Source organism: Crotalus tigris, unplaced genomic scaffold, assembly GCF_016545835.1.
Source record: "Crotalus tigris isolate CLP2741 ecotype Arizona unplaced genomic scaffold, ASM1654583v1 scf7180000018321.40771, whole genome shotgun sequence".
Taxonomy (NCBI): Eukaryota; Metazoa; Chordata; class Lepidosauria; order Squamata; family Viperidae; genus Crotalus; species Crotalus tigris.
Window position 1 is genome coordinate 6,365 of NW_024096941.1, and position 15,915 is coordinate 22,279.

Consider the following 15,915-nt stretch of genomic DNA (forward strand, 5'->3'; position numbering starts at 1 on the left):
CGTTATGGGAGGTAGGAATTGGGATAGAGTTCAGGGAAGAGTTTGGGGTAGGGATGGATATAACAATGGGATTACCCTCAAAAACATTTCATGCTTTAGCAAGCAAACAATCTTCCGGATATAGGTATTCAAGCAGGCTAATATAATAATCAGTAACTGTAGTCAACAAGAATAACAGAAATTATAAAACATATCAATTCATCATAAGAAAAAAAATAAATCATCTTAATAATTTTCAGTTTTGTTATCTCACTTTGCTAGCCATTGATAAAAAATTTCCCATGTTTTATAATAGACTGAGTCTTCTTTCTCTTGAACCTCTAACATTAATCTATCCATTTTTGCACATTGTAAAATTTTCCTAATTATAATCTCATCGGGTAGTATATCTTCATTTTTCCAGTATTGGGCAAATACTATTCTCACAGCTCTCAATATATGTAATATTAAATACTCATTCTCTTTCCCATAATTAGATGCTAATATTCCTAGCAGAAACAATTCTGGCTTAAATTCTATATGTATTTTAGTCATCTTTTCCAGCCCTATATGAATCTTAACTTGTTAATTATGGGTTAACGCTGGAACAGAGGCCACCTCCCCTTGAGAGGAAAGAATCCTTTATTATACTTCATTTCTATAACAAGAAATGCAGCTATGCACTCATAAGACATAACCAGCATTAAAGAACAGCAGAAGTTTTGCATTTACAAAAGGTCTGAAATTGTGTTCATAAACCTTTATCAGGAGCTTCGTCTTCCCTGAAGACTCTTTGAAAAATGTCCTTGATGCTCTCCCTAGAGTGAGCTCTTTTCTTTCTCCCAACCAGAAAATAGATCACTGGGTTAACGCTGCAGTTTAGAGAAGCACACAGACAGAAGAAGAACTGTAATTCAATAATATCAATCAAATACCACTTCTGAATAAAATGAATAACGAACACATAGATATATAATGAGAGTGTAAGAATAAGAAAACAGAGAAGAGTAATTAAGATCATCACTAAAATTCTTCCACGTTTGACCTGTTTTGATTTAAGACATATTTTATGAATAGGATCACAGTAGAGGTTGTGATCAACGGAAGGCAAAGCACAGCAGTCACGACCAAGTGGAGATCATAGGGGATATAAGAAAGAATTAAATGATTAAGATTGAGGCTAATTCCAGACAGGAGGAAAGAGAAGATCCAGAGGATGGCACAGACAGCAGGGGACAAATATTTTGGCCCGGAACAGCAATGCCAGATTGGGAAAAAGACAGACACGCATCGGTCAATGCTGATGGCTGTCAGAAGAAACAGACCGTTGATATAAATAAGAGATAATGGAAGATTTGCTGGGGAATTCCTGGCTGTATAAAACCTATAAAAATGTTAATACAAGATATAGTCATAAAGATGAGATGTCCAAAGTCGGCAATAGCTAAATTAAGAATCAATACTGTGAAAGGGTTTCTCTTAATTTGGAAGCCAAGTAGCCAGATAACAATTCCATTTAATGGGGCTCCAATACAGCAGATGATCAATGCGATAAACAACATGATGTTTTCAAAATAGATGGATATAGTTTGGTCTTCATGGAAAATTCCCATAGTATTATTGTCCAAATAATCTGCTGTAGCATTCAGGTTTGCCAGGCTGAAATTCATCAAGAGATGTTTTTTTAATGCTTCAATAATCTCTTCCTTTAGAGTGGAAATTTCTGTTTGGAAAAAAAAGAAGATTGGATAAATAATTCATCAATCATTGTCATTCTTCATATCTAAACACTTTTGTGTTAGAGGCTGAGCCAACTTTTTGATTGTAGGCCGGACTTCAATGTCTGAATGGCACCACAATCACTAAATCCATTTCATACGTTAGACTTGTATTTCTCAGGATTATCAACTGTGAGTCCTTATCTCTTCACCATTCTCATAATCCCTAATCCACAACCAATAAAAATACACCCCCCCAAAAAAAACCCCATAGCATACAATTTCCCCAAACCTTGCCAATAGTTAGTTTTCCTTCAACGAAAAATCTCAAAACTTGTTTGCTTGTTTTTTTTAAAAAAATAAATGCATTAAAAACAAAAATAGAAGCAAGCAAGCAAACAAACAACCCAAAAAATAATTATGTACACTATTAATATCTGCCCACATGTATGTGTTTGTTATGTTTTTTTAAATGTATTTGATGTCATATAGTTTGGAAATTCAAACCTTGTAACACGTTATGACAAGTTTTGGGTAATTTAATTGCTTGAAAGATATTTGTACAGATTTGTTTTGGCCAACATTACAGGAAAAAAATCATCAAGATTTAGGTAACTATAAACATAAAAATATCACAAAAAAGATGTGATATGATATGAAAAATCAGGTACCCAAAGTGCTAGTTTAGAAGACAAATATTTTTGCATTTACTTATGCCTAAATTAGATTAGTTCTCCCAAACCTCTTACCTATTCTTACCTTTTGGTCCAAGGTCTTCAAAGTTGGTGAGAAGAAGACTAATATCTCACATTATTGATGGCTAGAAGGACCAATGATGGCAAAGCAGCTGCAGAGAAAATGTGATGTGTTGTAAGTCCTGTTCAAGTTAATTGTACTTCAGCAGATGAAGAAGAGTAGGCTCCACCCATCCTACAGTTTGCAAATTATGTCCAAAATGTGACATATCAAGCAGAAACTGTCACATGTGTTGTCTGATAATTCATAGTATTTAATATTGAAGTAGCAATGATAAGCAGATCTTTACAGATTTTGCATATCAGTTCTGGGACAGAAAGCAGATGGTGCGAAAAGTCTCATGGACCTAGAGATTGTGTGAACATCAAGTGATAAGAAGATCTGATCCTTATATTTGCACAATAATCATCAAGTGTGACTGTAGAAGGAGACTTCCATAAACCAAAGTGACTGGAAAGAAAAGGAAAATTATTATTATTTTTATTTTAATTGGACTGCTCACCTCATCTGAGAAGTTTTATAATAATAATAAATAATAATAATAATAGTAAAGTTGGAAGGGACATTGGAGGTCATCTAGTCCAACCTCCTGCTCAGGCAGGAAACCCTATACCATTTTGGACAAATGGCTGTCCAGTCTCTTCTTAAAAACTTCCAGTGTTGGAGCATTCACCGCTTCTGGAGGCAGGTTGTTCCACTGATTAATTGCTCTCACTGTCAGGAAGTTTCTCCTTAGTTCTAGGTTGCTTCTCTCCTTGATCAGTTTCCATCTGTTGCTTCTTGTTCTGCCTTCAGGCGCCTTGGAGAATAGCTTGACTCCCTCTTCTTTGTGGCAGCCCCTGAGATGCTGGAACACTGCTATCATGTCCCCCCTCGTCCTACTCTTCATTAAACTAGATATACCCAATTCCAGCAACCACTTTTTATAAGTTTTAGCTTCCACTCCCCTGATCATCTTTTTTGCTCTTCTCTGTACTCTTTCTAGAGTCTCAACATCTTTTTGAACATCTGCCCACAATCTGGACATCTTCATACTAAACATGATACAACTTTCTTTCTTTTAGTCTTCCCACACTCTGGTTCACACAAATCAAAGTAATTATTTAAGGTTATGGAAATCTACCTATTTGAGATGAAAATAATTCTTCATTCCTGATCAGCTCATGAATCCTTACCTGGTCTGGCCAGCCTCTTCTAAAAGATTTCCATTTTCCCCCAAGGAACTCCGTGCAGATTCCCTGCATAGCAGGCCTCAAGGGGTAGTCTTGCCTAGGTTTCCCTTTTTTCCAATGTAAATCATGTTTTTATTCTTATTAATAATGTAATTGACCCATCATTCTGTCGTGTATCTAATGTCCTATTCTCATCAATCCATTTCCCACACAATGCAGGGAGTCACAAATAGTCCACAATTAATCTGTGTAATGACTTGCCTCTAGAAGATGTTGTTACTCTAACACTGGATGTTTTTAAGAAAAGAGTGGCCAACCACCTATCTAAAATGGTATGTATTCTCTTGCTTGAGCAAGGGGCTGGACTAGAAGACCTCCAAGGTCCTTCCAGCTCTATTCTCTATTTGATAATACTACACAAAATCCATTCTAAACAACAAGCTGGCTATGTGACCAATATGTCAGACAAACGGCTGTCCCATCTCTTCTTCAAGACTTCCAGTGTTGCAGTATTCACAACTTCTGGAGGCAGGTTGTTCCACTGGTTAATTGTTCAAACTGTCAGGAAATTTCTTCTTAATTCTAAGTTGCTTCTCTCTCCCCCCCCTCTCTCTATATATTATATTATATTATATTATATTATATTATATCTTATATAAGATGTATAATTTTATGGCACTAATCCAAAAAAAAGTGGTGTAATTAGCCATCAAACCTCAAAAATGCCATTTTTTGGGGGGAGTAGTACCGTAAAATTATATATCGATGGAAAGATAATTTAATCAAGAATGTAATGCAACAAAGTTTGTTCAATTATCTGTACTGTATTCTATGAAAAGTTATAGCCAAATAACCAGAAAAAGGAAGCACAACTTGCTTAGGTTGATATCTGGTAGCTTTCCTTCACCTGATTGTAGCCAATGAGCATGAGTGTTTAGAGAGCCAATCAGGTATCATCTTGTTTTGGCAATGAGCCAATCAGATCACAATAGGATTCAATTATTGATGTCATGGATTGAAGCTGAGAGCAGGACATTTGTCAGTGTGTCATGTGATCGCTATCAAGTTTGTTGGGTTTTTTGTGTTCTTTCATTTAGCGAGCTTGTAAAATGTCATAACATTAAAGTCATGGTGCAAAGAGTTGACTGGCCACCCAGAAAGCGATGTAAAATAGCATTATTCAGTGAACAAGGCTACAGTTATAAAGAAATTAGAAGAAAAAATGGTGGAAACTTAACCAAGGGAGGCATTACTACTGTACACTTTTCCCAAAAGGTTTCCACAATTTTGGCCACTACTATAGGACATGATCCTCATTTTCAATCTTTCCTGCTGGCTTTCCCAGAGAGTCAGTGGGGAAGCTGGCAGGAAAGAACACAGTTTGCTGGGATAAGTCTCTCCCACCCATGCACCCTCCCCCAGCCCATCTGCATTTTTGCATCCAAGTTACTTGGATAAGCCTGCACATCTTCCTTGACCCTCCTTCACATGTTCATACAAAGCCCAGTCCTGTTGCTGTTTGTCATTTGCTCACCTTCCCCCTTACACTCATTCCCTCCTCACCCGACACCAGCCACTTTCTCATCTGAGTGCCTGGGACCTGCAATTTCCTGCCAGCTTCCCCAGTGACTTCGGTTACGGAAGCCAGCAGGGTGTTGGCTTAAATTGGCTTAATCTAATGACTGCAGGATTGTGTAAATGGCAAACTTTGGAGGGAAAACTCTTGCTTCCCACATTTCCCCCCAATTTTCAAGATGGAGTCTGGTAACATTTTTTTGGAGGCCCAGAAAACCTAGTTATACTTTATTTCTGAAACAAGAAATACAATTTTGTACTCATAAGAGAGATCCAGCATTTTGAAATTTTGCATTTCTGGAGGGTAATGAAATTGTTTGTAAATTTTTATCTGGTTTCAGGAGCACATAGCAAAGGGCTTGAGTTCAAATCCTGTTGTGAGAATCTTTCCACTGCCTTTCCATGGCCTGGTATATCAACACCCAGGGAATCATCAGAAGGTGCAAACCTCTGGAGCAATTATGGTTTAGCAATTTCTAAGCTGTGTGGTGTTGGGTCCTGTATCCCCTTCTTCTGAATTGTTTCTGACATAGAAGTTGGTGCAGAGGAAAGATCACCTGGTGTCCTCCTTTCTCCATTCTGTGACTATTATGTATAACTTCATACTTGTTTTTTTATAATATTTTATTAAGTTTTTTGAGGGGAAAAGACAAAGATCGTTATGGGTGGTGGGAATCGGGATAGGGTTCAGGGAAGAGTTTGGGGTAGGGATGGATACAACAATGGGGGTTACCCCCAATAACATTTCACGCTTTAGCAAGCAAACTATCTTCTGGATATAGGTATTCAAGCGGGCTAATATAATAATCAGTAACTGTAGTCAACAAGAATAACAGAAATTATAAAACATATCAATTCATCAAAAGAAAAACAATCAATCATCTTAATAAATTTCAGATTCGTTATCTCACTTTGCTAGCCATTGATAAAAATTTTCCCATGTTTTATAATAGATTAAGTCTTCCTTCTCTTTAATCTCTAACATTAATCTATCCATTTCTGCACATTCTAAGATTTTCCTAATTATAACCTTGTCAGATGGTATATCTTCATTTTTCCAGTATTGGGCAAATACTATTCTTGCAGCTGTTAACGTATGTAATATTAAATACTCATTCTCTTTTCCATAACTAGATCCTAATATTCCTAGCAGATACAATTCTGGCTTAAATTCTATATGTATTTTAGTCATCTTTTCCAGCCTTATATGAATCTTAACTTGTTAATTATCGTTTAATGCTGGAACAGAGGCCACTTCCTCTGGAGAGGAAAGAATCCTTTATTATACTTCATTTCTATAACAAGAAATACAGCTATGCACTCATAAGAGATAACCAGCATTAAAGAACAGCAGAAGTTTTGCATTTACAGAGGGTTTGAAATTGTGTTTATAAACCTTTATCTGGTTTCAGGAGCTTCGTCTTCCCTGAAAACTCTTTGAAAAATGACCTTGATGCTCTCCCTAAAACGAGCTCTTTTCTTTCTCCCCATGAGAAAATAGATCACTGGGTTAACGCTGCTGTTTAGAGAAGCACTGGAACATAAGTAGACACTCAGTTCATTAGCATTAATGAAATTCTTCTTATTAAAAAAATAAGTAATGAACACGTAGAAATAGAATGGAAGATTAAGAATAAGGAAGCAGAGAAGAGTAATTAGGATCATCACTAAAAGTCTTCCACGTTTCATCTGTTTGGATTTAAGGCATATTTTGATGAATAGGATCACAGTAGAGGTTGTCATCAGAGGAAGGCAAAGCACAGCAGTCACAAGCAAATGGTGATTCCCAAATAAATGTTGCATAATGTAATGAATTCCAATCAGGAGGGAAGAGAAGATCCAGAGGAAGGTGCAGACAGCAGGGGACAAATATTTTGGCCGGGAACAGCGATGCCAGATTGGGAAGAGGACAGACACACACCGGTCAATGCTGATGGCTGTCAGAAGAAATAGGCTACTGGTATATGTGACACTGAAGAGAGAAAAGAAGATTTCCCAGCGAATTCCTGACTGTATAAAACCTATAAAAATGGCAATACAATATATAGTCATAAAGATGAGAAACCCAAAGTCGGCAATAGCTAAATTAAGAATCAATACTGTGAAAGGGTTTCTCTTAATTTGGAAGCCAAGCAGCCAGATAACAATTCCATTTAATGGGGCTCCAATACAGCAGATGATCAATATAATAGAGAAAATGATATTATTAAGAGTGTTGACATATTCGAAATGTTCTCCACTAGCATTCATGTTTGCCAGGCTGATATTCATCAAGAGACTTTTATAATGCTCCAATAATCTCTTCTTTTAGAGTGGAAATTCCTATTTGAAAAAAAAAAGAGAGAAAAAGAGCTGATTGGATAAAATAATTCATGAACAATTGTCATATCTTGACATCAAACCTCTTTGTGTACAGATTGAGCCAACATTTTGACCTCGGCTAAGAATAATAATAATAATAATAATAATAATAATAATAATAATAATAATAATAATAATAATAATAATAATAATAATAATCCCCCAGTGAGGCACTACCTTGACGTGGTTGTGGGGCTTGTGTACTCTGAGGAAGATGAGAGCTATGCCAGAGGTTCAACATACTGGACAGATCTCATCAGAGGAGTCAGACAAAGAGTGTCTCTCCCATAAAAAATATGGTGAGACGTAAATTGCAGAATGCCATACCGGCTCGGACGTCGCCCGGGTTAACAAGGTCCGCACTAGATATTGGAGTTCCTGGATATCTGGTGAAAAATGGGTTACAGGACTCAGGACTGTTGGCTGAGCAACCAGGGCCAGCAGCTGCAGAACTACTGGAAGAAAAGGTGTTTACCCGTCGCAGATACACAGTGATGGAAAACAAAGAAATAATGATCTGTTACTACAGATCAAGTCCAACAAGACGAGGATATCTAAAACGAATGCACGAGTTCTGGAAAGAACAACATCCAGAATCAGAAATAACAGAACAGAGACTAGCAGATCAACGCCGATTTATAACACGAAATAAAGTATTTACAGAAACAGAATTGGACGAACTGCAAAGGTTTACCCAGGGCAAAGAAATCAAAGCCTTACCAGAAGTAATTCAGAATGTAGAGGCAAACCAGGGGGAGTTGGCAGTGAAAGAATCCAGTAGAGATATACAACTGTTCTCATTTGGAAACCAGGCACCTCTTCCTCAGGAAGAACAAAACCCTCTAACTAAAGAAATAAAAGAATTGAAACAAAGAATAACTGAGCATCTAGAACAGCACAAAAACAACAGAATAAGGCTGCCTGCATTGAAGCTTGTTCCAAAGAAACAGCTAGCACAAGCATTAAAAGATGCAAATACTGCAATAGCAAGTATAAGCACCAATTCACTGCAAGAAACAAACCAATTAATGTACAGCACAGCTGCAGTTATAACAGAATACCTGGGATGTAAAATCAACAAAGAAGAAAAACAAACAAACAGTGCACCACAAAAATGGAAGGTTAGACTAGAAAATAAGATCAGCAAGTTAAGATCACATGCAAGCAAGCTAGAACAGATGAAAGAAAAGAAGCTGAAGAACAAGAAGACCAAAGAATACCTAATCAAGAAATACCACTTAGAAACAAGGAAAATCAAGGAAGCACTGGAAATAATAAAGCAACAAATAACAGCTATAGCCAGGAAAATCAGTAGATATGAAGCTCGAATTGCAAACTATAGGCAGAACCTCCAATTTCAATCCAATCAGAAACGTTTCTACCAATCCATCAATGGAGAAACTGCAAGGAATCAGTCAGTACCTGACAAGGAAGAAACAGTGCAGTTCTGGAAGCAGATATGGGATAACCCAAAGAAATACAACAAGGATGCAGCTTGGTTAAAAGAGGTGGATGCAAATAAAACAGAAGTTGAAATGAAAGAACTAGTAATAACAACAAAAATGGTAGAAAAAAGAGCAAAGAAAATCAAAAATTGGTCAGCACCAGGTGAAGATGAACTGCATGGGTTTTGGTTGAAACATCTAACTGTTATACACCCACTCATTGCCAAGCAGTTCAACAATATACTACAAGGAGGAGAAATTGAAAAGTGGCTAACAACTGGGAAAACCTACCTAATAATGAAAAATCCAGCAAAAGGGGCAACACCAGGTAACTACAGGCCAATTACCTGCTTACCAACAACTTTCAAATTACTAACTGGTGTGGTAGCTGATGCAGTACAACAGCATCTAGTTGAAAACAATCTCTTTCCACCTGAGCAGAAAGGAAACCGCCCCAATAGCAGAGGAACAAAAGATCAACTCCTAATAGACAAAATGATCTTGGAAAACTGCAAGAGAAGGAAGACCAACCTGAATGTGGCATGGATTGACTACAAAAAGGCATTTGACTCTCTGCCACATGATTGGATAATAAAGTGCCTAGAAATAACAGGAGTCAGTAGAAACATCAGAAAATTTGTGCAAAGATCGATGGCACAATGGAAGACACAGTTGCAGATCAATGGTGAGAGGCTGGGAGAGGTTAATATCAAGAGAGGAATATTTCAAGGAGATTCATTATCACCATTACTATTTGTTATTGCACTGTTTCCTCTGTCAACAATACTGAATAACTCAGGACATGGCTATCAAACATCAAAAACATCTGCTAGACTATCCCACCTCCTTTACATGGATGATCTGAAGCTGTATGGAAAAACATCATCTGAAATAGAATCGCTGCTCAACACTGTCCGTATATATAGCCAAGATATTGTAATGGAGTTTGGCTTGGACAAATGTGCCACACTTACTATCAAACAAGGAAAAATAGTGAAAACTGAAGGAATCAAGATGCCCCACGAAAATAACATTAAGAGTCTGGACGAGGAAGAATACTACAAATACTTGGGTATCCTTCAAGCTGACAACATCAAGCACACTGAAGTCAAGAAAAAGATTAGAGGTGAATACATCAAGAGAGTGAAGAAGATCTTAAAATCCAAACTCAATGGAGGAAATACCATAAAGGCAATCAACACCTGGGCAATCCCAGTCATTAGGTACACAGCTGGAATAGTGGACTGGACTCAAGCAGAACTAAAAGCAATGGATAGGCAGACCAGAAAAATAATGACAATGAATCATGCCCTTCATCCACGCAGTGACATTGATAGACTTTATCTACCAAGGCAAATAGGTGGGCGTGGAATGCTACAAGTACATCAGATGGTTGAAGAAGAAAAAATGGCTTTGGAAGAATATCTGAAGAACAATGATGAAGATGCACTGAAATTAGTATATCAGGAAGGCTTACTAACTACTGGAGAGACCAAACTGGCCTACAAGAAAGACCAAATGAAGAACAGAATAGAGGCATGGGAAGACAAAGCACTACATGGCCAATACATGAAAAAAATAGCTGGGAAAGCAGATAATAATAAAACCTGGCAATGGCTAAGAGCAGGAAAATTGAAGAAAGAGACCGAGGGACTAATTCTGGCTGCACAAGACCAAGCCTTAAGGACAAATGCATACAAAGTCAAAATTGAGAAGACAGCAACAGACAGTAAGTGCCGCCTATGCAAAGAAGCTGAAGAAACAGTGGACCACTTGGTAAGCTGTTGCAAGAAGATTGCACAGACTGATTACAAGCAGCGGCATGACAAAGTAGCAACAATGGTGCATTGGAAGATCTGCAAAAAATATCATTTGCCTGTAAGCAAAAACTGATGGGATCATAAAATAGAGAAAGTCATAGAAAATGATAAAATTAAACTGCTCTGGGACTTCAGAATTCAAACAGACAAGCACCTGCAACATAACACCCCAGACTTAACAATTGTCGATAAGAAAGACAAAAAAGTCTGGATAGTAGACGTGGCAGTGCCTAGAGATAGCAGAATAGAAGAGAAAGAACTGGAGAAGATAACAAAATACAAAGACCTACAAATAGAAATAGAAAGACTGTGGCAAAAGCAAGCAAGGGTAGTACCAATAGTCATAGGCTCCTTGGGTGCAATCCCAAAACAACTGGAGCACCACTTGAACACCATTGGCATTGACAAATTCGCTATTAGTCAATTGCAAAAGGCGGCCTTATTAGGAACTGCTTCCATCCTGCGACGATACCTGTAATACCATCAAACATCCACATCTGCCTATCCCAGGTCCTGGGTAAGGACTCGATAGGTAGACAAAATGCCAAATCCAGGCTGAACATCTGGCTGACTGTGCGATGAATGATAATAATAATAATAATAATAATGAAAGAACTAGTAATAACAACAAAAATGGTAGAAAAAAGAGCAAAGAAAATCAAAAATTGGTCAGCACCAGGTGAAGATGAACTGCATGGGTTTTGGTTGAAACATCTAACTGTTATACACCCACTCATTGCCAAGCAGTTCAACAATATACTACAAGGAGGAGAAATTGAAAAGTGGCTAACAACTGGGAAAACCTACCTAATAATGAAAAATCCAGCAAAAGGGGCAACACCAGGTAACTACAGGCCAATTACCTGCTTACCAACAACTTTCAAATTACTAACTGGTGTAGTAGCTGATGCAGTGCAACAGCATCTAGTTGAAAACAATCTCTTTCCACCTGAGCAGAAAGGAAACCGCCCCAACAGCAGAGGAACAAAAGATCAACTCCTAATAGACAAAATGATCTTGGAAAACTGCAAGAGAAGGAAGACCAACCTGAATGTAGCATGGATTGACTACAAAAAGGCATTTGACTCTCTGCCACATGATTGGATAATAAAGTGCCTAGAAATAACAGGAGTCAGTAGAAACATCAGAAAATTTGTGCAAAGATCGATGGCACAATGGAAGACACAGTTGCAGATCAATGGTGAGAGGCTGGGAGAGGTTAATATCAAGAGAGGAATATTTCAAGGAGATTCATTATCACCATTACTATTTGTTATTGCACTGTTTCCTCTGTCAACAATACTGAATAACTCAGGACATGGCTATCAAACATCAAAAACATCTGCCAGACTATCCCACCTCCTTTACATGGATGATCTGAAGCTGTATGGAAAAACATCATCTGAAATAGAATCGCTGCTCAACACTGTCCGTATATATAGCCAAGATATTGTAATGGAGTTTGGCTTGGACAAATGTGCCACACTTACTATCAAACAAGGAAAAATAATGAAAACTGAAGGAATCAAGATGCCCCACGAAAATAACATTAAGAGTCTGGATGAGGAAGAGTACTACAAATACTTGGGTATCCTTCAAGCTGACAACATCAAGCACACTGAAGTCAAGAAAAAGATTAGAGGTGAATACATCAAGAGAGTGAAGAAGATCTTAAAATCCAAACTCAATGGAGGAAATACCATAAAGGCAATCAACACCTGGGCAATCCCAGTCATTAGGTACACAGCTGGAATAGTGGACTGGACTCAAGCAGAACTAAAAGCAATGGATAGGCAGACCAGAAAAATAATGACAATGAATCATGCCCTTCATCCACGCAGTGACATTGATAGACTTTATCTACCAAGGCAAATAGGTGGGCGTGGAATGCTACAAGTACATCAGATGGTTGAAGAAGAAAAAATGGCTTTGGAAGAATATCTGAAGAACAATGATGAAGATGCACTGAAATTAGTATATCAGGAAGGCTTACTAACTACTGGAGAGACCAAACTGGCCTTCAAGAAAGACCAAATGAAGAACAGAATAGAGGCATGGGAAGACAAAGCACTACATGGCCGATACATGAAAAAAATAGCTGGGAAAGCAGATAACAATAAAACCTGGCAATGGCTAAGAGCAGGAAAATTGAAGAAAGAGACCGAGGGACTAATTCTGGCTGCACAAGACCAAGCCTTAAGGACAAATGCATACAAAGTCAAAATTGAGAAGACAGCAACAGACAGTAAGTGCCGCCTATGCAAAGAAGCTGAAGAAAAAGTGGACCACTTGGTAAGCTGTTGCAAGAAGATTGCACAGACTGATTACAAGCAGCGGCATGACAAAGTAGCAACAATGGTGCATTGGAAGATCTGCAAAAAATATCATTTGCCTGTAAGCAAAAACTGGTGGGATCATAAAATAGAGAAAGTCATAGAAAATGATACAATTAAACTGCTCTGGGACTTCAGAATTCAAACAGACAAGCAGCTGCAACATAACACCCCAGACTTAACAATTGTCGATAAGAAAGACAAAAAAGTCTGGATAGTGGAGATAGCAGAATAGAAGAGAAAGAACTGGAGAAGATAACAAAATACAAAGACCTACAAATAGAAATAGAAAGACTGTGGCAAAAGCAAGCAAGGGTAGTACCAATAGTCATAGGCTCCTTGGGTGCAATCCCAAAACAACTGGAGCACCACTTGAACACAATTGGCATTGACAAATTCGTTATTAGTCAATTGCAAAAGGCGGCCTTATTAGGAACTGCTTCCATCCTGCGGCGATATCTGTAATACCATCAAACATCCACATCTGCCTATCCCAGGTCCTGGGTAAGGACTCGATAGGTAGACAAAATGCCAAATCCAGTCTGAACATCTGGCTGACTGTGCGATGATCGATAATAATAATAATGTCCCTTGGGTGCAATTTTTAAAACCACTGGAGCATCCCTTGAATACCATCGGCACTGACAAATTCAGCAGCAGTCAATTGCAAAAGGCAGCTTTACTTATGAATTATCCCACAACACATCTGACAATTGCTCATTAACCTGTGTCAAATTTTGGACATTGTAATCAAAGCATAGTGTGCTATGTGACTCTCTCAATTTATCAAGACAACTCACAACAATGAAGAATAAATATCAAAAGGGAGATAATTGCTCCCACTATCCACAAAAGTCATTTTTAAATGACTAATTTCACTGTCCCAAAGATGCTTTTTTACGAGGCAACTGGACTTTCTTGTTTTTCTTTCAAGACGTTCTGCTTCTCATTCTAGAAGCTTCTCTGAGAGCTGAAGAAGCTTCTTGGATGAGAAGCGGAACATCTTTGAAGAAAAACAAGACAGTCCAGTTGCGTCTTGAAAAAGCACCTTTGGGACAACTATGACCTGGATGGCTGAGAATCTCCATAGATGACTAATTTCACTCTTCAGAAAAAAAAGAAGGTGGAAACTTTTAGTGGCTGGAGGGAATCTTTCTTTGTGGGAAAAATATTGTTATTATTATTACTGTTGTTGATGATAGGAGCAACCAGCTAAATTCAAGAAGCTTCTAAAAAATAGTTTCCTCCTTTATTCATTGAGTGTCTACCATTCCTTTCTCATGCTAATTGTGACCCATCTCTTCCAGGAGTTATCCAGTTCTACAACAGAAAGGAAAGCTGTGGCTTAAATATAGGGTACATAAAAAACAAGAAAGGAACTGCTATCAAATACAGTAATTCCAAAAACACTTTACAGGAATAAAATAATTTTGAATAAGAAGATGCTGCACTTGTTATTGATGTTATTATCCCTGACTGAAAATGAATATTTCCTTCTGATCTTCCCTGAGAAAGTCTTTGGAGTTCTACCAGCCCATACCTCAAAGTTTAGACACAGAATGTCTTACCTTCTTCCAGTCTCACTTATGCTTCACCAAAGCCTGTTGGACCTTAAAAATGTCTTCTTCTGGAATGGTTATAAATTCTTCTTCCGCTATCATGAAGCCCAAGTGCTTTGCCAGAAAGTTTGAATGAGATGCCTTTATATACGTTATGAGAATGGGTGGGGTACCTTAATGGATTAAAGAAATCCATTATTAAGAACACAGTGCTGATTTTTTTCCATGGGTGTTTCAGAACTCTTAAATGTGGGATAAAATGGTTTCCATAACCCTGAAAGAGAAATGCATTAGGCAGATGTCAGTTCTAGATCATGTATACTTTGTAAATCAAATCGTTCTACAGTATCTACATACGAATAAAACTCTCATTCCCGTAACCTTTAACTGGGCGAAATGCTGTATTGTAGGCCAATATTTTTTGCACTAAAGTACCTCAAATGGGCTCTCTTACAGAATGAGTCCAAATCTGGGACCCATAATTTCAGGGAACTGAAATTTGGAAAATTATATAAAATAGTTCATGGCATCAAAATTATCAGAAATCATTCTTTTGCTGCTATTTGACTGCACGACTGTAGAGTCCAACCTGGTCCATTTTCAAGGTAGACACGTCTAAAAATTTACATTCAGTGTTTCCAGGGAATCCAGGATATTGGAAGACCTCTCCCTGTGGAAGGCATTGAGGGATCTGGTAGGGATTCCGGGTGAGGAGTGGCTTTTTCTGCACCCTTGATATATATTTTTAAAATGTTACTTATCTTTTCATGTTGTAGTTGTATACCTTTCACTTGTACCTGCTGGCAAGATGGGCAGCAGACAAATTTAATAAAAAAATAAATAAATGAATAAATAAATAGAATCCTCGATAGAAAATTATTGGGGTGGGAGAAAAAGGGGAAATCTGATAAATACCTCTGAAATGATGACCCAGCTGGTCATGAGCCCTCTAGTATACTCCTGACACTCTTCTTCCTGTAACCCACATCTCCAAAACTATGTCTACTATAGGACCAATTCTTCTTAGTATGAAAAAGTTATACCTTCTAAATATTTAAATTACCCTTAATATGCAATTAAATTGCAGAAGGAAGAGAAGCAAGAAAGGGAAAAATTGGATCTCTCTTTTTCATTTCTTCCCTGGAGATGGCAGACACTAGAGACTAAGAGTTCATGAAAGAAGCATCGTTTTCTATA

The 15,915-nt window shown here is 37.7% G+C and overlaps 1 pseudogene; it reads right to left on the reverse strand.

Moving 5' to 3' along the window:
- Positions 1-389: 389 nt before the first annotated feature.
- LOC120311137 lies at positions 390-2,549 on the reverse strand (annotated as a pseudogene).
- Positions 2,550-15,915: the final 13,366 nt, after the last annotated feature.